This window comes from Gobius niger, assembly GCF_951799975.1.
Source record: "Gobius niger genome assembly, chromosome: 1".
NCBI lineage: Eukaryota > Metazoa > Chordata > Actinopteri > Gobiiformes > Gobiidae > Gobius > Gobius niger.
The window spans coordinates 69,450,785-69,472,708 of NC_136852.1; the positions used below are offsets into that span (position 1 = coordinate 69,450,785).

A 21,924-nucleotide genomic window follows, 5' to 3' on the forward strand; every position below is an offset into this window, starting at 1 on the left:
CAGGAATCTCGCTGAAGTTTTGTACTTCAGCGGCATCTCTGGAATCAAACATATATGGTCAGTTAATTGGAAAACAATTTGGAGAAATGTCTAAACTTTCTCTAATTATTCAAAAACTACTTTAACAAATGCTGAATTATGAATATAGTTTTCTACTAAATACAGATACAAAGACATGGAGAGGAGCAAAGTGGTTCAACAGCCCATAAATACATAAATAACGGAGAATGCTGACATGATGCTACATGTTAGCACCGTGCTAATGCTAACGCTAGCTAGCGCTGGCTACGACTGCCGTTGTTTCGCTTCTACTGAACAATCTGCAGTGAATAAACATCCATATGGACCCGATTTAGACTTCACTTTATTTGTATGTGATAAATACGTATATATTTCATGGCTAAAAAGAGTGAACAGGTCTAAACCAGTCCAAAACAGGTCTAAACCAATCCAAAACAGGTCTAAACTGGTCCAAACCAGGTCTAAACCAGCCCAAAACAGGTCTAAACCAATCCAAAACAGGTCTAAACTGGTCCAAACCAGGTCTAAACCAGCCCAAAACAGGCATACACCGGTCCAAACCGGTCCAAACCAGGCCTAAACCAGGCCTAAACCAGGCCTAAACCAGCCCAAACCAGGTCTAAACTGGTCCAAACCAGGTCTAAACCGGTCCAAACCAGGTCTACACCAGCCCAAAACAGGTATACACCAGTCCAAACTAGGGCTGTCACGGTATGAAAATTTTACCTCACGGTTATTGTGACCAAAATTATCACGGTTTTCGGTATTATCGCGGTATTTTTTTTAAATGTGTGTTAATATGTTCAGAAAGCATTGATAGTCCTACACAAACTGAAATCGTTTCAAAAAAGTTTAACTGCGCTTGTTACATAAAAAAATACAGACAAAGCCTTTTCACATCAAAGTAAAGGAACTATAATGATGTGTTGTTGATCGTTTCGAGGGTATTACATGTACTATGTACTACTTGTTGCATGTGCAGCACTTTGGAAACGTTTTGTTGTTTAAATGTGCTATATAAATAAAGTGGATTGGATTGGATACTATTTATAGCGTCAGAAACGAAGATAAACCATCTATATCAGGAACATTGTTGTTGTCCTTCCAGTGAGCTTTCGCTTTGCAGATTTGGGAAAATACCATCATTATTAAATTCCTAATACTGCGGCGAGAGTGAATCTATTGCAATCTGCCACCGGGAGCCCCGTAACGCATTGTGCCATCGTGCGGAGGTATCCGCGACATGTTTATGTACTGGCGGTGGCGCTGCAGCCGCACTATGGGGCGACTCGTTACATTCTCCTTCAACCCAAAGTCCCACATCAGTATTTCAGCTAAAACGCTAACTTACTTGCTATAACATACAATTATGCCATTTCCCCGTGGCTTCAGCCGTAGGAGCCTCCAGCTCCAGGCTGAGTGAGCCCCGCTGCCCCACGCTCGCCCTCTCGCTCCCTCACTTCACCTGAGCAGCGCTACAGCCGCCCGCATCCGCCGGCTGACTGTAGCTCGTCTACTCGCTAACCCATGGACCCCACTCTAACAGACGCACCACTGAGGGCGATGAAGCGCATGAGACATCACGCTGACGCTGAGGTGAAAGTTATACGGCTTTATATTACGACAAGTGAACTTTTACTGCTTTTCCTTCGTAGCTAGCGGGAGCGGCTAATGCATCTGCACAACAAAGCTACGCCGACACAGCGCGCAACTTTGCAGGAGACTGAGCACCAAACTGATCTAAGTTTTGTGATGCCTGTAGCTTTATATTTGACAATAGCCGCGGAAACTGCAGCAGATGAGACGGTGGCTGGTGAGGCTCACCGTGCCTACACCGCGGGTGCGGTTATTCACCGAGATAATAATAAAAACACAAAACAAGACGGTAATTTTCACCGTCAAAATTTTTACCGGGGTTTACCGCTACACCGGTTACCGTGTCATCCCTAGTCCAAACAGGTCTAAACCGGTCCAAACCAGGCCTAAACCAGCCCAAAACATGTCTAAACCAGTTCAAACCAGGTCTTAACCGGTCCAAACCAGGTCTAAACCAGCCCAAACCAGGTCTAAACCAGCCCAAAAAAGCAGTCCAAACCCATCCAAACCAGGTCTAAATAAGTCCAAACCCGCTCTAAACTGGTCCAACCCCAAACTGGATATTTGGAGTATTACACACTTGAACCAAATGGTAGAGATAGGCAGATTTAGAGCAACATTTGATTCGATAAAGAGTGTTCTACCAAATGGTTGAGCAAACTAATAAAGGGCTTAATTACTCACAAACACCTGATCTAATAATACTGCTTTTGTCCTAACTTAGTCCGGAGATTTGATAGAGATACGTTTTCCCCAAATGTAAAAGTCTTGCACGCTCACCTCAGTAGAACATCTTTGTTATTGTTCCCTGTGTCAAACTAACCAACTCCACGCTTTTCTGCATGTTCACGATCAATCATTTACCAAAAAAAAAAACACCATTAACTGCGCTCTGAAAAGGAGCAGCACAGGTAGTTTTTAGCGCATGCACTTTGCTCTTTGATTGCACAAAAGCTTCTCGGCACACATCGGACCACTTCAGCGTAAGTCTTTCAGGCAGCCAAATGCAGCCGCCTCATGAGCGCGTCCGAATGAATCGGAGTCAAAAGAGAATGGGAAACTACTGTATTTTTTGAGCTGACTCCTTCGCCTCTAATGGCTTTGTGTTGCATTGCTTGCTACATATTTCATGACTTCCTTTCCTTAACGCCCAGAAAAGCAGATCTACAGCAGCGTTCCTCGGCCTCTCAGTGAACATAAACGTTCAGCTTTGTTTAGCGTTATAAACCGTCCCCTGTGTGGCTTTACGTCTGTGCGGATGATGTAGGTCAGGATGCCACGGAGAAACATCTTGTAGGAGGAATACATTTTTTCAGAATGCTGTTGCTCATGGTGCAACTGTGAGCAAACAGAGTGCAACTAAACACGCTGCGCAATGCAGAGATTTATATAAACTCTACACTTTTCTTTGAACTAAATACAAGACAGCCCAAACTAATTCCTGGGAGAAGTATCGTATTACATTGTTGGCCAAATACCCATGATTGTGCGATGAATTAGGCCTGTACAATTTTGGATGATTATCAATTTGAAAGTAAAGTATTGTGATTTCAATTAGATTCATTTCACAGTGAGAGAACGTTTGAGAGAAGACTGAAATACCATTTTCTTGTATGGCAGTCGGCATTTCAGTAGTAGCCTTTGATTGGTAGATGGTGACCTTCCAAATTGCGACTTGGATTTGACTGATCCTGCAAAACAACTTTGTATAAACAAATGTCTTACTCAAATAGTTAACCTCTGTAGACACAGACTTTCGCATCATAGTTAATGTCAAGTGTCATGTCATGAGTATTGCCTTTATAGGTTGCTTCTAGTTTATTCAGCATACATAAATTAAATATGGGGCCGGGTCATCAGTCTGAGCAGAGATGCCCAGACTTCCTGATCCACGCACACTTGCTCTGTTCTGGGGAGATCCCGGGGTGAAACCCAGGCCAGCTCAGAGACATAGTCCCTCCAGGGTGTCCTAGGTCTTCCACGAGGCCTCCTCCCAATAGGACATGCAACACACCTCCTAAGTGGGGTGTCTAGGAGGCGCCGAAACAGATTGTTAGAGAATTAACAATGGTGTTCGGATATATGAAAAATAGGCAGCAGTCTGGATGTGTTATACATGACCCAGGACCCGGAGACATGAACTCGAGACATTGCACTAGTCCTACCATTCAAGTCTGTCTATGCTTCCACAGAAAAGGGATAAATACCCTCTCAGAGCGTCATACTGATACACAAGAGTCGGAGCACCACAGTCAAGGCTATGACAGAGATGGTACGACTGTATTTCAGGCGGCCTGTGTTTGTGATCTTGTCTTTTCGGTAATTACCCAGATCTCATGACCATAGGTGAGGGTGGGAACATAGATCGAGCAGTAAATCGAGAGCTTTGCCCCCGACTCAGCTCCCTCCTCACCACAACAGTCCGATACAGCGACCGCATCACTGCTGACGCCGCACCGATCCGTCTATCGATCTCACACTCCATCTTTCCCTCACTCATGAATAAGAGATACTGGAACTCCTCCACTTGAGGCAAGGACCGGTGCAGAACCATGACCAGAACCAGTGCTGATTTTATTCTATCTCCACTAATCAGCCGGTTCGATACCCTGCCCTGAAATAAGTCCCCAAATGTAATGTTTTCACTCACATCGCATCACACTACACATATACATGAAAATAATGTAGCGCTCCATCCCCAGAGGTTTATCGAGGACATGACCCTGAGACGCTGTGTAAGCCGTGTAAGCACTAAGTGTCTACATAAATCATGTTGTTGACATGCAGAGGCTAATATCATGTGGAATTATGCATTCAGATGAGTTCATCATAAGTAGGTCATGAGGAGACAGAGGTAATGTTTACTGTGGCTCTAAGAATAGCAGTGTCACTTTCTTACGTTCTGTTCTGTCAGTGGCACTAGAGGCTGAGGCGGCAGAGGGGGCACCCAATAAGTCGAAGGCTGGCAGTTCAAATCCACCTCGAGAAACACCTTTCCTTTGTTAATTTGTGACTGTCGTTCTGTGAGTAGCGGAGGTGTGAAAGGCCCTTAGTCCCAGGGCAGCTGTGGCTTCTAGAACTAGAGCTTACTGCCATTTATTAAGTGGTATTATTTACTGTGAAGTGGCTGTACGTGCCTCTGAGTATCACTCTTTTGACAGACTGTGATTTGTGATTCACAGCGGCAGTTGTTGCATTACGTTTATTAGGATACAGTTGGCTTTTCTGAAATTATGCCAAAGGAAGGTCAGCTGCACTTTCATTTAAGAAAAGATTTAAGGCCTGATTTACTAAAGCGAGTAGTACCTAAAATTAGCCATTGCTATTTTGTGTTGCACCAGATTTACTATTAGAAACTGTACGTGTTATTTGTGCTGCAAATATGAGACTACTTCACTGCACGAACTGAGGATGGGCAAAACGGCTGCTTCTCTTTACACACCTGAGCGCCTTTGAGGAAAGAGCCACATGTAAGAGTCATGATGGATAAAGTACAAATATCCATTGGTAATAATTATGACTTGATAGAAAAACAAATACTTATTATCATGGCAAATCCTTCAAGCATTATTAGGTCTCAACTTGATTTGTACTTGATTTTTCCTCCACTGTAGCACACACTATTGTGTTTGCACATGCGAAGGCTTCGTAAAATCAGGCCCAATCAAATATTTGACCACTTTAGACCAGTGAACAGTGTAGTTAATGCAGTTAATCAGACGTTTCGTCACATGTGTGTAACGCGGTTTCATATTGTCCTTCCCTTTGATATTCTACATATTCTATATATTTAGTGGTAAACATAAGGCCTTAAAGGGACTAGATGCTCGTTGGCCATTTTATACTCACTACTGCCACCTCAGGTCATACGTGTAACTGCACCTTCTATATTAAACTTGTGCATGACGGCACTTCGGACCTGAAGTAACAACTTTTTGAGTGACAGTGCAGGATTTTAGAGGCAGTTGTGGTGAACAGGTCTGAGCTCATTCTACACATTAGGACATGGCTGGAATATGTAGGGGGAGCAAAAGATATATTTTTAACATTTTTAAACTCTGTATAGTCCCTTAAATTTTTGGTCGGGATTTTAAAACTAGATATTAGTTTTACAAAAGCATGGAGATTCATTTAGAATAACATTGTGCCCTGTAAGTCCATAGGGCTGCACAATGGTAGTAAATTCAATATGAACAGTTGCAATTACCAAATTGCACTGACTGGTGTTATTTAAAGTAGAACATTGTCTGCAATGGCTCTTGTTATTATTAATGTTCAGACTTAAGACACATTTCTTCTGTTCTCTCCTATTAACCTTTGTAGTTCAGTCTTCCCTCAAATGTTAACGCTCTCGGACATGTTTTAAATATGCATAATATGTTATATCTTGATTTTTAAACATAAATTGAGAGTTTGAGAAACTAGTGTCAACGACTAAAGTACAACGAAAAGCTAAATATAAATGTGGCCAACACAATAAAGAGGCTAAATTGAGAAGCGCCTGAATTTGAATTCTGAAATAATCAAAGGAAGTGCCTCTGCAGTAAAACACAGCAGAGCTTCATGGTTAACATTGTATGGATGTACAGGATGTGTTAGAGCAGAGTGATATGAGAACAAAGCCATCAATATTAAATTACTGTCTGGACTATTGCAATAAGAATCATTTGAGTGCAGAAGAGGGAGACGGATTACTCAAATGTGCATGAATCAAACAAACTGCAACGCATATGTTTGTGAAGAGAGCACATAATCAACAGTTTAGCACAAAACAAGCCTCTGAAACCTGAACTAATCTCATCATCATGTATCCAGAACGGGTCTCTCAGAATGGGCTCGATGCAGAGATATGAGATAATTCACTGTTTTCTCCTTCGCCTCAGCCCTGACCGCAGCTCATTGATGTCTCTTTCTCATGCCGGGCTCATGTATAATTAAGAGGCGTATCTGTTCCCCGTGAGCCCAGCATCAGTCAGCTGTCTGTGTGTGCTGTAAGGGTGACTCGCTGCATCAAAGATTTAGGAGTCGCCACCATCGAGCCAAACTTGTGCAATTACAGGCAGTAAATCTCCGTCATTGGCGCTGAACTACTCTTTAACGGCGGTGTAATGATCAACCTCCATGTGCTAATGGATCTGAGGCTATCACCATCTTTGCCCTTTACACTGACATGTTTACAATTAGCCAGTTCTAACTTCTGAGTGTCTCTAGTTGATCTACACACAGAGAAAGTATTAAGGCTGCACAATTATGAAAACATATCTATAATTGCAGTTGTCATGACAATGTTTTTTTTTTGCATTAACATATGAGAAAGTCTGAAATACGATCTCTTAAACTATCCATCCATCCATCCTTCCATCCATCCATCCATCCATCCTTCCATCCATCCATCCATCCATCCATCCATCCATTTTCTTCTGCTTTATCCGGGGCCGGGTCACGGGGGCAGCAGTCTCAGCAGAGATGCCCAGACTTCCTGATCCACGCACACCTCCTCCAGCTGTTCTGGGGGGACCCCGAGGCGACACCAGGCCAGCTCGGAGACATAGTCCCACCAGCGTGTCCTGGGTCTTCCACGAGGTCTTGTCCCAATAGGACATGCCTGGAACAGCTCCCGCGAGAGCAGTGTTAATTTTGACAACATATTTTAATTTAGTTTTAGTCTTAGTCTTTTGACGAAAATGTAATTCCATTTTAGTCTAGTTTTAGTCGGCTAAAATTGCAAGTAAATTTAGTCGACTAAATTTAAGACTAATTTAGTCGACTTTGCATTGATAATATTCATTATAATCATATTTAATCTTGTTCCTCTGCTTCATGGAGCTGCTCCACATGAACAAAGCTCAGAGCTGATCCTTTGGCAGAGAATTTACATGATCTGAGGCTCTTTCAGACAGTCAATAGAAGTTTGGATGATTTTAGTCTCTCCTTTTCATTTTATTTAGTCTTATTTTAGTCGACTAAAATATCTGGACATTTTAGTCATAGTTTTAGTCTCATGAAAAACTTTTTATTTAGTTTTAGTCCAATTTTAGTCGTCAAAAATAACACTTTGACTAAAATTAAGACTAAATATTTTAGTCGACGAAATTAACACTGCGCGAGAGGCGACCAGGAGGCATCCGAAACAGATGCCCGAGCAGCTGGCTCCTTTCGACGTGAAGGAGCAGCGACTTTATTCCGAGCTCCTCCCGGGTAACTGAGCTCCTCCAAATATACGACATATCCCCTCGTGCCTCCTCACCATATTACCGATACACTGAATAATGCATTATAAAAGCCCTGAGTCAGTCTGTCACTTAGAACTTACTGCCTCCTAAAGGTGACAGTGACGGAATATTGTGTTTCAGCAGAATCTGACGCAGCACCCCCCTCGCCATAAATACACCTCCTGTATGACCTTTGACTGTTATTATTATTATTTGACTTACATGTATTTATTTAGTTTCTTTCAAAAAGCCTCCAGAACCAGAGCATGTTCTTTGAGTGCCGAGCTCCATTGTGTGCCATGTTTTTATCTTTTAATCCCTTTCTTTCCTGTCCACACGGATCATGCCCTGTCGTCAATCAAGCACATTTAGTCATCTCCCATTGTCCCTGTTCGGTGCTTAGTAGCTATTTCCTCCTCTGTGCCGTCTCCGCTTCTCCGCGAGTCAGAAAAGGAGATTATTTTGCTCCAGTCATTCTCGCCATCAAAGAGGCTCGGGGATAAGAATAGAAACATGGGTGCTATTTTTACCAGGGCTGTAACGAAATGCCTGGCAGGCTAAACAATGCACTGGTCCGGGCTTGGCGCTCGCATAAAAGCACAGTGAGCACAAATAATGGCCACGCTACAGAGGAACGGGCTCACAAAGGCGCCGGACGACGTGACCAATTGGATATCACAAGTTGGGTTAAGAGGACAAATGAAAACAACAGCGCTGACGGGTGAACTGAGAAGGAAAAGTGCAAGGACGAGTCGGTGAAGTTATACACGTCCAAGAGATGTGCAGAAAATGAATCCACATGAACAACTGGGCTCTTGAATTTGGTTTATATTTGTTTTGTCTTTACTTTCTGGAGCTGAACTATTGAACTATTAAGATTGGTTAATGTTGAGATTTGTAGCTAGTTCTCTTCCATAACCTCTTAAAGCAGTACTAAGTAACTCTTGCCCCTAGAGGACATAAGCGCAATTGCTGGTGTCGTAGCAAGGTACGATGTTTTTTATTTCTAACTGTCTGTGAGAGTAAATATAATGCTGAAAGAAAAGACAAAGGGAGAGAGGGATATTGTACATCCAATTACACAATGGAGATAATTTTGTTGTAAATACTGTTTAAGTCAGACCTGGGCAAAATACGGCCCGGTGATCCAGTCCGGCCCACGACTTGTACTGCATAAATTCATTAAAATATGTCACACAAAACAAAGTCTCTATCCCATTCCTGTGCGGAGTTATGCTTTTTTTTTAATGACCAGAATGCTCACTCCAGCCACTAGGGAGCAGCTTAAATAAAAATAAAAGGAAAGAATTCCACAGTTGTCCAGCAGAGGGCATTGACATAATAAGAAATCAGGATATAAACAACACATTGTAGTCAAGTGGGACATGGACAGTCAGCCCCTGGGCAGGTGTGGCTAGTGAAACAGGCTTGTAAAGTGCAATAAGTGTAAGCTGTTTTTATGAGGCTGCAGTCCTATTATTATTCATTTATTGAAAAAAAAAAAAAGTCCTAAAAGTATTTTCCCAAACAATTTTAATTTTATTTTGGAGCTGTTGTTTATGGACCCCGGCGATACACTCCTGATATATTATACTTATATCCCGATATAAGTTCTAGTTATTGTTGGTGCGGGTCTCCGACTCAATTCAGGCTCCTCATGTGGCCCCTTATGAAAATTAATTAACCGCCCACCCCTGGTTTAAGTGGTGCTAGCCCGCAGTTAGCTTTGCCCGTTAACCTGTTAGCTTCTTCTTCGTGATTCGAATTGATACATACCTGTCTGGTCTCTGTGCCCGTGGAAGAGCTTGGTCCCTTCTAATTTCACCCCTTTGGGACCTATAGGAATATACTGGGAGAGGCTGAATACCAACAGGTACACATCAACTCATCTAAGCTCAGGTAAGAACATATCTCAATATGTAAAAATGGTGGCCTGTTCCTTTAAGTGATTGATCCAACCATACAACCAGTTTTGCACATATTGTCTGTCTCTCATTTGACCTGCACAGTCTGATGGGCACACCAGTTAATGTGGGCTAACTACTGAATTATCAGGTTTTGTACTTGACAAGTCCCCACGTACACTACAGTGATTTGATCTTGTAGTTTTACATCCAAATCCACTATATTTCTATTTTATAAGCACAGACCATTCCAAAGTGTCCTTGTTGGGAAACGATACATCACATGCACTGTTTCCAACACATCACTTGATTGAATAACCTTGAAAACTAAATATTTCTTTCTCCATTTACTCATTACGTAATCTCTTTTCTCGACATAACAAACGAAGGCGAAGACGAAGTGACTCGAGAGAGCGTTCCACGTGATCGTTTCTCCTTCACGCTTCGTCCCCCACCGTTCCTCGACTCCTCACCGCTTCACGACCCTCCATGATAACCCTCACCCAACCCTCCCCCATCGCCATCATGGACCATCACATGACCGGTGTCCACAATGATGAACACCCGTCCTCATAGAAAGTACCTCAGCTGCATATATGTTTAGGATTTATGACCACACTGCTGAGCTTATTACCCGGAGTATTCAGGCATAACCGGATATATTTTCGTGCCCGTGACAGCTCCCGTGTCACGTGTGTCCTCGTCCTCATGCCTGCCGCGAGCGTGTGAGCGTGTGTGCGTGTGCAGGTGACGATAAGGTAATTGGTTGGTCTCCTTGCACTGCGGGACAAGGTTAAAGTCACCGTTTTATGAGGAGCACTTTCAGGGATGAGAAGGACAAGAAATGCACTCGGGCATGTTTCCTTCCAGAGCTTTACTAGAACACCTGCGATAAAACCCTTTAACCCCCATCATGACCGAGCTTCTCTAGTTAGTTTCTAAGCTTCTTGACCTTAGAGTTTACAGCCTATAGGCCAATATAAACTTAAGCTTCTTCCTTGTTTTCGTTGTCAAATTTTGGCCACATTTTTTGTCACGTTTTTGTTGTTTTTTTGAAAACTCAGCAAAATCATGATGAAAACTCAGCAAAACATGATGAAAACTCAGCAAAAACATGATGAAAACTCAGCAAAAACATGATGAAAACTCAACAAAAACATGATGAAAACTCAGCAAAAACATGATGAAAACTCAACAAAAACATGATGAAAACTCAACAAAAACATGATGAAAACTCAGCAAAAACATGATGAAAACTCAACAAAAACATGATGAAAGTCAGCAAAAACATGATGAAAACTCAACAAAAACATGATGAAAACTCAGCAAAAACATGATGAAACTCAGCAAAAACATGATGAAAGTCAGCAAAAACATGATGAAAACTCAACAAAAATATGATGAAAGTCAACAAAAACATGATGAAAACTCAACAAAAACATGATGAAAACTCAACAAAAACATGATGAAAACTCAACAAAAACATGATGAAAAGTCAACAAAAACATGGTGAAACTCAGCAAAAACATGATGAAAACTCAACAAAAACATGATGAAAACTCAACAAAAACATGATGAAAACTCAGCAAAAACATGATGAAAACTTAACCAAAACATGATGAAAACTTAACAAAAACATGATGAAAACTCAGCAAAAACATGATGAATAATGCCGAAAATGTGAAAAAATTTAGACAAAAAACATGCCAAAAACGTAAAAAAAAAAAGATGAAAAGGCAATGAAAATTGTGACAAAAACATGATGAAAACGTCACGAAAAAATGGATGGAAAGGCAACGATAACGTGACAATAATGTGACAAAAACATTGCGAAAACAGAAAAAAAATGTGGCGGAAATGTGACAAAAATTTGACAAAATGTGACAAAATGTGACAAAAATGTGACAAAAAGTTGTATGAAAAGGCAACGAAAACATGACGAAAACAAAACAAAAATGTATCAAAAAATGTGAACAAAATATGACAAAAAGGTGACAAAAATGTGACAAAAATGCGGCGGAAATAAAACAAAAATGAAGAAAAAAAAAACAGGAAGAAAATGTGACAAAAAAGCAGCTGCTTTGTGGGAGGCCTGAGTAAAAAGCCGGTTTGGAGCTGGTTTGGAGCCGCCTTATTATGAGGTTAATGGTGCCTCTTTTAGACGAACCATTTGGAGTTGTAAATCTCTCTCAGAAACTAAAAAAATGAATAAATGCAAGTATCTTCTGCTGTGTTCCGTTTACAGCTAACAGCTCTGATTAAACCCTCAGTCCTGAGAAACGACCGTTCTACCCTGATCACCTGCCTCCACAGGACAGCCCTCACAGGACACATTCAGGATGCACCGAGGAGGACATTACCGCACCTCATCTCTCCGGTGCCGTGGCGCCTATGTGACTATGTCTGCTGTAACAACGTTTTAGTGGATAACAGGCTGATCGTAAAGGATAAATGATGTCAAGGCCAGTGTCCGTTCCTGCGCTGAGGCAGTGTGAAGAGGTTAACTGGAGCTCTCAGATCAATACTGCGCTGTGGCACTCAGTTTCTGACTTATATCATCGAAGAGAATAGAGAAATGAACCTAGTTTTCATGACAATGGCTTTTAGCTTTGTTCCCATAAGATAAAGGGGTTTGTATATAAGCAATGTTAAATACAATCACAGATAACAAAAAGCATTAAAGGAACAGGCCATCGTTTTTCCATACAGATATATGTTCTTACCTGAGCTTAGACGAGTTGATACGTACCTGTCTGGTCTCCGTGGAAGAGCTTGGCAGCTTCTAGCTTCACCCCCGTTTGGAGCTATAGGAATACACTGGGAGAGGCAAAATTCTAACAACATCTTTGGTCGTTTTGCATGACTGAGCGCACGCACAAAGACCAGACAGGTACACATCAACTCGTCTAAGCTCAGGTAAGAACATATCTCAGTATGGAAAAACGGTGGCCTGTTGCTTTAAGGAGAGCTATGATTTGGACAATTTCAATTACTTGTCGCTGAGGATTTCCCTTGTAACAGCTGGAAAGAAGAACGAAAAGAGATGCTGTTAAAAGTGACACCAGTCCCTGTTCACAGTTGGAGATGAACACATTTTTGACACAGATATTTCAACTTGGATAGACTCAGACAGACAAAAGCAGCAATTAGGAAGATTTATTAACAGAATATTATTTTTTGTCGATCAGACCCCGGCGGTAGACATCGATGTAAGAACTGCAGTCAGTACGGTTGGACAGGTTGGAGTTATGGATGTCTTCCCTGGAGCCTGGACACTGGTGGTGGTGTGGAAGACCCGTGAAGATGCAGTAGGTAGAAGCCGTGCATGGAAGAGGCGGAGATGGGGCGGAGGCGGGTCGCAGCACAGCTGGGAAGCGAATGAACCATGATCACTAGAGGCTTAAAAGCAGGACTGAGGTAGATGGTTGGCTGCCATGGAGGCGTGGCCCTGCGCTGATGGGTTGAGGTGGAGGCGTGGCCCTCACGGACGCGATCACTGGTTGGAGGTAGGAGATGCTGAAACTGGTCTCCCAGGTTGAAAACAACAGGGTCGGAAACTGTGGCCACAAGTTGCTGATATTCATTATATTTAAACAGGGAGGAGAAATCACTGTCCACCGACTTCATATTTCTTGCTTTGGGAGGTGGACAGGAAACAATTGTTTATTTGCGGCTGGACTAACCCATGTAGATTTGACTCTAAATTCATTTTATGATTACGATTAATCTGACGCCGTACGACACAGTGAACCGATCGATAATTTGACAGGCAGCTGTTTATCCACTATATTTAACTTCTGTGATTCCTGGACGATTTTAAATGATTTTTAAAAAGTGACAGTATCAGTCTCGGGCTGATCCCAGGTCCTGTCTCTCTTAAAGTCTTTAAACCAAAGCCTGTAAGCCTTACGGTTCACAGTTATGGCTCAACATACTTCAGTGCTCACGGTCCGCTACCTGAACGAAATTTAGGAACCTGATCGGCCCAAGCATGCGCAGTCAAGATGGGCACTTCGCTTATTCTCAGTTTGCTTCCCTTTGTTTTCTCCAGCTCTGGGTATCACTGACAAGCTGGAGATAGATCCCTGCAAAAAGACAATAAGAGCAATATCAAACACATTTACAGTATGTACAAAGTAAAAGCAAACTTCCCAAATGTCACGATGGCAATGGAAGTGCAAAAGTGAGACCTTTCCTGATTCACTGATGTGTGTGAGCCGTTGGCCGCGCCTTGTAAGAAGCCAACGCACAGTCTCTCTTTCTGAAGTGTTGCTGTTTAATTTAAATTGGATGTCTGCCATCATTTCCAAAAGCGTTTGATCATTTCGTATTTGCTCCCGAGCTCAGACAGCGCTGCCTCGGAGGAGCACAGCTACTTTTACCCCGCCTCGCCGTTGCCAACTTTTAAATCATTTTATAAGATACTCCCCACCGCCAAAAGGTAGTCAAGTGTCTAATCTACGCACTTCAAGCAGTTCACTCAATTATTGTTCTGATCGAGCTCGGTGCGTTTGGAAAGTGTGAGGATTTGAGATGAGGAGCTCGGGATGAAGTTCTGCTGTCAGTGTTAAAGCTCCGTCCTTGATCTTCATGTCTGTTTCCTCACCGAGCCGACTGTACACTATTACTCACGCCTACTTACTCTTACTACTGATGTTTATTGGTGAAAATGTCTTTAACGTCTTCCCTTACCCGAGTGCTTTTTCTCCAGGTGAGTTTTACTTAACGCCTCATTTGAAAGACCTACAAAACTGATATGGACAGATTTTCTTTGAGTTGTTGCCGTGTTGTCGGAACGTTTTCATCCTGGTTTTCTTCTCGTTTTTGTCAGTATTTTCAAGAAGCTTTCAGACTGGAGAAAATGTGCTCAGTTCAGGTGGGGGTTTATTCTTTATTCTCCATTAGGATCCCCATTAGTCTTCCTGGGGTCCTGACATATTATAAAACGACAAAACTGTCAAAATGGAATTCATCAGAATGTTACACATTTCATAAATCATACATCCAGAAGTTCAGGACATGATGTATTGAGTTAATAGATACAGACGGCATCTCGTCATAGAAGGGGCGTGGCCTCGCCGAGGGGGAAAATAGAATCTTTTGAGAAACAATTTTTTTTCACTCTTTATAGCCATTTTCTGGTAACCTGGCTAACACCAGGCTGCTGTGTGCGCTCGAATTATTTCGAACTGCACAACAGCCTGGGGACCATGGCCAAATCTCCGGTGGATTTGGGAACCAATCACAGAGCGAGGAGGGACGGCAAGACGATAACGCGCTATTCGATATACGGAAGCTTGTAGTTTATTTACGGATCATTTAAAAAAAAGTTTATTTACGGATCCAACATGACAGCAGCAGACACGATGGTATTTTTTGACCAAGCTTTAGACCTTGTTCTAAATAATTTAGCTCAAAAGTTTACAGCGGGTACGTCATACGTCATCTCATACGATGATATGATTGGCTGGGGCTACGTGCAGACGCATGAGACTTTTTTTTTTTTTTTTTCGTATCGCCCAATAAACGACTATGGACGATCGTAAACCACGCCTCTCCTACGAGAAAATGAATTGGTGGTCCCCAGACTAAATATCACTTGTGATTTTAGTCTGGTGTTAGCCAGGCTAATTTTCTGGTGGAATATGAATGTATTTATCACAAACAAATAAAGTCAAGTCTAAATTGGGTCCATATGGATGTTTATTCTCAGCAGATTGTTCAGTAGAAGCGAAAAAATAACGGCAGTCGTAGCTAACACTAGCAAACGTTAGCATTAGCACGATGCTAACTTGTCGCATCATGTTTACATTCTCCGTTTTTCTTATGCATTTATGGGCTGTTGAACCACTTTGCTCCTCTCCATGTCTTTTTATCTTTTAGTATAAAACAATATTCCTAATTCAGCATTTGTTAAAGTAGTTTTTGAATAATTAGAGAAAGATTAGAGTTTTTAGATTAGAGAAAGATTAGAGATTAGATTAGATTTTTCTCTAAATTGTTTTCCCCCTTAACGGTTTTCAAACATGACCATATATGGGCGCTTCCAGAGATGCCGTCTGTGTCTATAGGTTGAAAAACAGTGTCTTTACTGCGAGTGGGCTTGTCCCTCAGACCTGACTTGTAACTTTATTTGGGAGCAGGATGTCGCCAGCTTGTTTCCATAGAGATATTGTTGATTCCTGATTCAAAGCAACTACAGCAGCAAAATCTCCATGGAAACATGCTGGTGACCCCACAAGTAAGTAAGTGCTTTGTACAACCATACAACAAAATTGTGTTCAGGTGTTAGTCCTGACGTCTGAGCCGCTGTTGGCCAACCTGACCAGCATCATTCTGGAGGAAGAGGAAACCTGGCTGCCTTCAGTTCAGTCCTGATGGGACTTATGGCTCTTTGAAGGGAGTCGTTCATTCGAGCGCCGTTCACTTTAAAGAGCCGTTCAAAAGACCGGCTCTTTTGAACGATTATGCTTTTTTTTTTTTTTTTTAAGAAAGTGAACACCCTCTGAATGGCCTTTATTTTAACGAAAATGTTACTATTCCACACAATATAGCATCGATATTTCCCTCTGTGGAGTTTGTTATCACTCATTCACTCACGTAACTTGTTCTCTGCTCCTCTTCTCCCCGCGATCTCCTCTGTAATCGTTGTTTATTATTTCATTAGGACTTTTATTTCTCAAACTCGTTGCCTTATGCGTGCTATAAGCTCCTCATAGGGCTGCAGTATATTGTCAATGGGCGGAGATGACCAGGGCGGACTGAGGAGGAGGCAGTGGGCGGGGATGTCGCTGCCGTTCGGAGGCGGCCAAGAGCGGAGAGAGCTGAGCGAACAGGTGGAGGATGTGAGTGACGGGGCACCTGTATCCGCCTCGTCCACGCACCTTTCCCATGTCCCAGGACAGAGCTGACACTGGGAGCGTTCGGGTGCACTCTCTCGCTGTTTACTTAGAGCCAAAACCGTTTCCCCGCGGTCGTGCATTCACAAACTGTCCCTCTGCAACGCCTCTTTCCGCCCCACTCCAGCAGTGACTTTTGTCTTGCAAAATAAGCATGCACAACTAAAGTGATGCCCCTCCCCAAAGAGAAGAGTCGTTCACTTCCGCAAATCCATTCATATCGTTCACTCTAAAGCAGGGGTAGGCAAGTGTGCTCAGTGGAGGGCCGGTTTTCTTCATCGTCGAAAGACCAAGGGCCGGACCCTCCAATTGAAGCAATTGAAGTAAAGCATCACTTTCTACATATGCCAGTGTTGTACATCATATACTGGAAAAATGTCCATCGTAAATTAGATTAATTACTTAAAATCGCTTGAATAAAGGTTTTTTTTTATGTGAAATTTTATTGTGTTTGAACTAATCTAAGATGAGATAAAAACACCAATGCCAATGGAACAAATAGAAATCCTACTGGAAATAAAACAAATTAACTTTTACTGTAAAAAAATAAATATTTATTTTTCATTTGAAATTATACAAAATAATCTGAATTAAGAAAAAACTTGTGCTTGTTCCATTGGCAAGAATAGGTTTTATCTGCTTTAAGGCCAGACCAAATCCACTCAATCTTTAGATTTAATCTCTTAATTCAAGTAGATTTAAGTCATTTCTTAGTATTCTTAGAGTATTCTTTTAGGATTATGGCCTAAAAGACTGCTCTGCCAAGACATTTTAAGGAATTGACAGTATTTTTAACATTTCTAGAGTACTTTAACAGGCGTTTGATGTCTGATTTGGGTCATAATATTTCTCAAAATCATCTCGAGGGCCAGAGTTTGATGATGGAGGGCCGGTTTTGGCCCCCGGGCCTGACGTTGCCTACCCCTGCTCTCAAGACTCGTTCAAAAGAGCCGGATAGTTTGTGTCCGACACATCACTACCTCTGAATCGGTGCACCACCTCCTGGGTTTGTCCCTGTTTCAGAGCATGGTGTCCTGCACTGGTCAGCTCCACATCCTTTATTTGTTTTAGATTAAACCTTATTGTCCCTTGTGGGTAATTTGTCTTGGGCTCACAGCTGCTCAGACAACATTACATACGATACAACATGGATACATACAGTATTCTACAGCACAGACAGTTCTATGCATCTAACAGACCTCAAAGTAGTGTGGCTGGTATTACAGTAAAAAAGTATTAAAGTACAGCCAGAAATACACATGTAGAGACAACACAGAAACACCACACTCCTGACTAAAGCGAGCACATGAGCGAGCCGGAGCCAGCACAGACAGAACACTTAGCTTTCATTAGCTGACCTCTTGTGCCCTGCCTCTCTTCATATTTAATACCCAGCCAGTGAAGACATCAAATATGTATTGTGCTGTGACATAGACTCCGTGTGTAACCTCTCCATTACCGTCTGTGTCCGTTGGCGCCCGTACAGTTCCCCTGGATCGGCTCCACCTCCGCGGGCCTCGTGAGGAAACGCTGTTTGATGATGTGAGGAGAAAAGCTTGTGTTTTTTTTCTCTTTTCATAGCTCAGCCTGTGTCTGTTTATGCAGGAACACACGACCTGCGATCGCTTGTCCTAATTAACGCTATAGTGCAGGCCTTCATTAACAAAGCTCTGTGACTGAACCCTGGAAGTTCTGAGCTTTCAAATGCCAACATAGAATGAGATGAAAGACAAACGTTCCTCCAAATTTATCCTTCCTGGTATAACATTTTCCCAATTTGATACCTCACTCTCTTTTCTTCACATTTATTTCCAAATTTGAAATGTGAAATATCAATTTGGAGTATGTAAAGTATGTTTTGGGTCAGCTCCGTCCTGGGCTGCCCCCTGGGGGACAGGAGGGTGTTAGCCAAGCTCACCTCCATCATGGACGACACCTCCCACCCACTGCACGGGACTGTAGAGGGGCTGAGCAGCTCTTTCAGTGGCAGACTGAGACACCCTCAGTGCCAGAAGGAGCAGTGCCTTCATCCACTGCTGTCAGACTGAACAAGACTGTAAAGTAACATGTGCAATAACCCCTTTGAAAAAGTACATGCAATAATCTCTGCATCAGGACCACTGGAAACTTTGAACTGCCAATGCTGACCTTGATATTCTACTTGTTATAGTCTGTTCTAATTTTTATTTTATTTTATTTTTTATTTTCTTATTGTTCATATTTCTGCCCCTTAAGATTTTGCTTTTTTTTTTATTTCAATGTTTGCTATAAAGTTGGCCATGTCAATTTTTTGTGGACTTCTGGACTGCCATTCACATTTGGTTATCTCTGAAGATTCAGAATGTGCCTTCTTTTGAACTTATTGATATAATCTATTTTATGGACAATTTGGACTCAAAAACATCTGCTATTGTGAACTTTGTAATCGTAATGGGTCAATACTTTATTCGCACATGTAAGTGGAAAAATGCCACTCCACTTTTTTCTGTTTTTATGAATTATTTTACAAACTACTTCATGTCCTTAAGATGTGCCTCAAACTTGAATAAGAAAGCCTCATTAATTTATAACAGTGTTAAAAAGTCCTTGCTATTTTAGATAGATTAGTATAAGCCTTGCCTTGGTGTGCCACAAAAAGGAAAAATTCACTCTACCTTTTTTTGCCAAAGAATGTTGTCATACATGTCTTTGTACCCGAGCCTTAATTGTACATGAATTTTCGTTCAATACAAATAAAAAAAAAAAAAAAGGCACAAAACTTACATTTTTACACTCTGTATAAGTGATAGTCTGGAGGTCTAAATATCTTATTTATAAAATGTACAAAATCATCCACCTAGCCTTTCATTTTGATGTAAAATATGTAATAATATACAAATATTCTCCTTCCCGGATCGAATCAACTAATCAGAGTCTAGCATCCTCCCGCGTGGACCAATGAGACGAGCTTTTCCTGCGGACCAGCCTGTCTGGTCCAATCAGGAGTGAGGGGGAGGAGCTCGATCGTTTACTTTTGAAAATTCTTTTTACAAAATAGAAGGGCTTTCTCGTAAAAAAAAAATGGAGGAATTGGATTGTTTACTTCAAAATGTCACTCTATCTCTCCACACTTTGCAAACTTACAGACTATCACCTGTATCATTGAGTGCCATTTCTCCATTGTGAGATCAATAAAGGATTCTCATCTTATCTTAGCTTAGTTTTCAAATGAGGCATTACACTGTTGCTCTCCAGTCGAGAAGCTTTTAGATTTGGGTTAAACCGCACTGGAGAAAATGCTCTCGGTTCAGATTAAGCCTCAGTTATGCGTGACATACTTTAAAGCATCTTCTTCTTCTTCTTCTTCTTTTTTAACCATTCAATAAGAGAACTGTGTCGTGAAGCCAGTTTAAACTCCTGCATCAGAGCTCAATGCCAGGCCAGTGCTAATGACACACATAACCGGCTTGTGATGTGAACTCCCTCCGCTCCGCTCTTTCAATAAACCCATTGCTCAGCCTCAGAGAACGGTTAATTGTAAAACTCTCTGGAGGAGTTCCTGCTAATCCCCCTCAAATGACTGCATATCCGCAACATCATGAGCTTATTTTCCTTTTCTTTACCCTGCCTAACTATGCAAATAAAATCTCCTGTCAAACATTGTTCTATCCAGAGGCAGGCAGTTTGTAAACACATTAGCGCCCGTGGCTCTGTCTCTTCTGATTTGCTGCGGTGATGTAAGAGTGAAACAGCCTCCAATCAGGGCGGGGCGTGTGACTGATGATCGCTCTGATGTAACGGGGGTCAGCAGGTCCTGGGCCACCTCGCTGCTGAAATATCACAGCAGTTCTGCCCCTTTGTTCTGCACGAAAGGGGAGATCACTGGACTTTTTTCAACTGGTTTACGGACACATGCTACGTCCCCTTTCTTTACTCCACAAGGTTTTGTCAAAAGTGTTTACGGCAAGAGAGAGCCCTTGGGAGCTCCATGGGTGATGAAATATTGATAGAATAATGCACAGAGTGGAGTGTGTGCATGCGTAATAAGGCCACACATGAAGTCGCAAACAAGGGGTTTAGTCAACACTTGTTTTCTTCATTATTCGATGCAATGACCGGAAAACGTATGTGTTGAACATCTGAGCTGCTGAATGGTTTATAAGAGTTTTCCAGAAGCTCTATTTTTATTGTAGGAAAAGTTCTGGATATTGTTTGTTCTGATTTGTTATCTGTTTTCTCATTTCCTCTTATTAAAAACTATATTTCGTCTTGATCTGAGCTGAGATATTGGCATGTTATTGCATTTTGCGCCCGTCAGCAGCTCAGTATGTGTGTCATAGTACTTCCCAGCTTTGAAAAAATACCCTGGACCAAAACAAGGCTAAAAGCGAATGAAATGAGGAAAATCAAGGCGAAAGCTGAACTTTTTCACATTTTTGAAGTTACTATGCCTTTTTGATTTAGATCTCAGTCAGTCTATATATTTGACATGATTATTATTATTAGGGCTGGGACAAAAAATCGTATCGGATCGCAATACTTTGTGCTGCAATACCAAATATCGATACTTTATCAAGTATCACAAGGCACTTTTCAATCTTAACACTTCAATAAATGTTAAATGGCATTTGGTTTATAAACTTTGGATACATGACTTTTTGCACATTTTAAAGGGGCTATATGCAAGTTGGCCATTTTATACTCACTACTGCCACCTCAGGTCATACGTGAAACTGCACCTTCATGCATGACGGCACTTTGGACCCGAATTAGCAACTTTTTGAGTGGCAGTGCAGGATTTTAGAGGCAGCTGTGGTGAACAGGTCTGAGCTCATTCTAGGGGGAGGAAAATACATAATCTTAACATTTTTATGCTCCATATAGTCCCTTTAACAAACTTTGGATATATGAGTTTTTACACATTTTAAGGTAAGCATATTTCTTATCATAATTACGTACTGTATCGCAACACGTATTGGTGACAAAAGTGGATCGTCCCAGCCTTAAAGTGTTGTAAAGCTTGTAATTCAAGCAGCACACAGACATTTATATGGTTAGTCTGGCGTTATAAGTGATTTACCTCAGGTGCACTGTGGAGCGGGTCAGACTGTTTTTAATGCAGGCTAGCTGATACCATAGAAATCTGCTAGCCTTGCAGGAGCCCAGCACCACGAAACTCTTCAAATATAAGAACTGCATGAATTACAAAAAAAAATATCTCCAGAAATCAGCAACACTCTGGATAACTAGGAAATGTATGTCAAAAATCCTGAAATATCCCTTTAATTATTATGGTTTCAAATATAGGCTTTG

General features: G+C 41.7%; 2 protein-coding genes across 4 annotated transcripts in view; both read left to right on the forward strand.

Annotated features, from left to right (window-relative positions):
• Positions 1-16,557, forward strand: part of qng1 (Q-nucleotide N-glycosylase 1) — a 177,521-nt gene extending 160,964 nt beyond the window's left edge. For both annotated transcript variants that reach the window (XM_079552871.1, XM_079552870.1), the window contains exon 8: positions 16,547-16,557. The gene's annotated coding sequence lies outside the window, so the exon portion shown is untranslated. The remainder of the gene's footprint in view (positions 1-16,546) is intronic.
• frmd3 (FERM domain containing 3) overlaps positions 1-21,924 on the forward strand; it is a 105,776-nt gene that overhangs the window by 12,115 nt on the left and 71,737 nt on the right. The window lies entirely within an intron of this gene.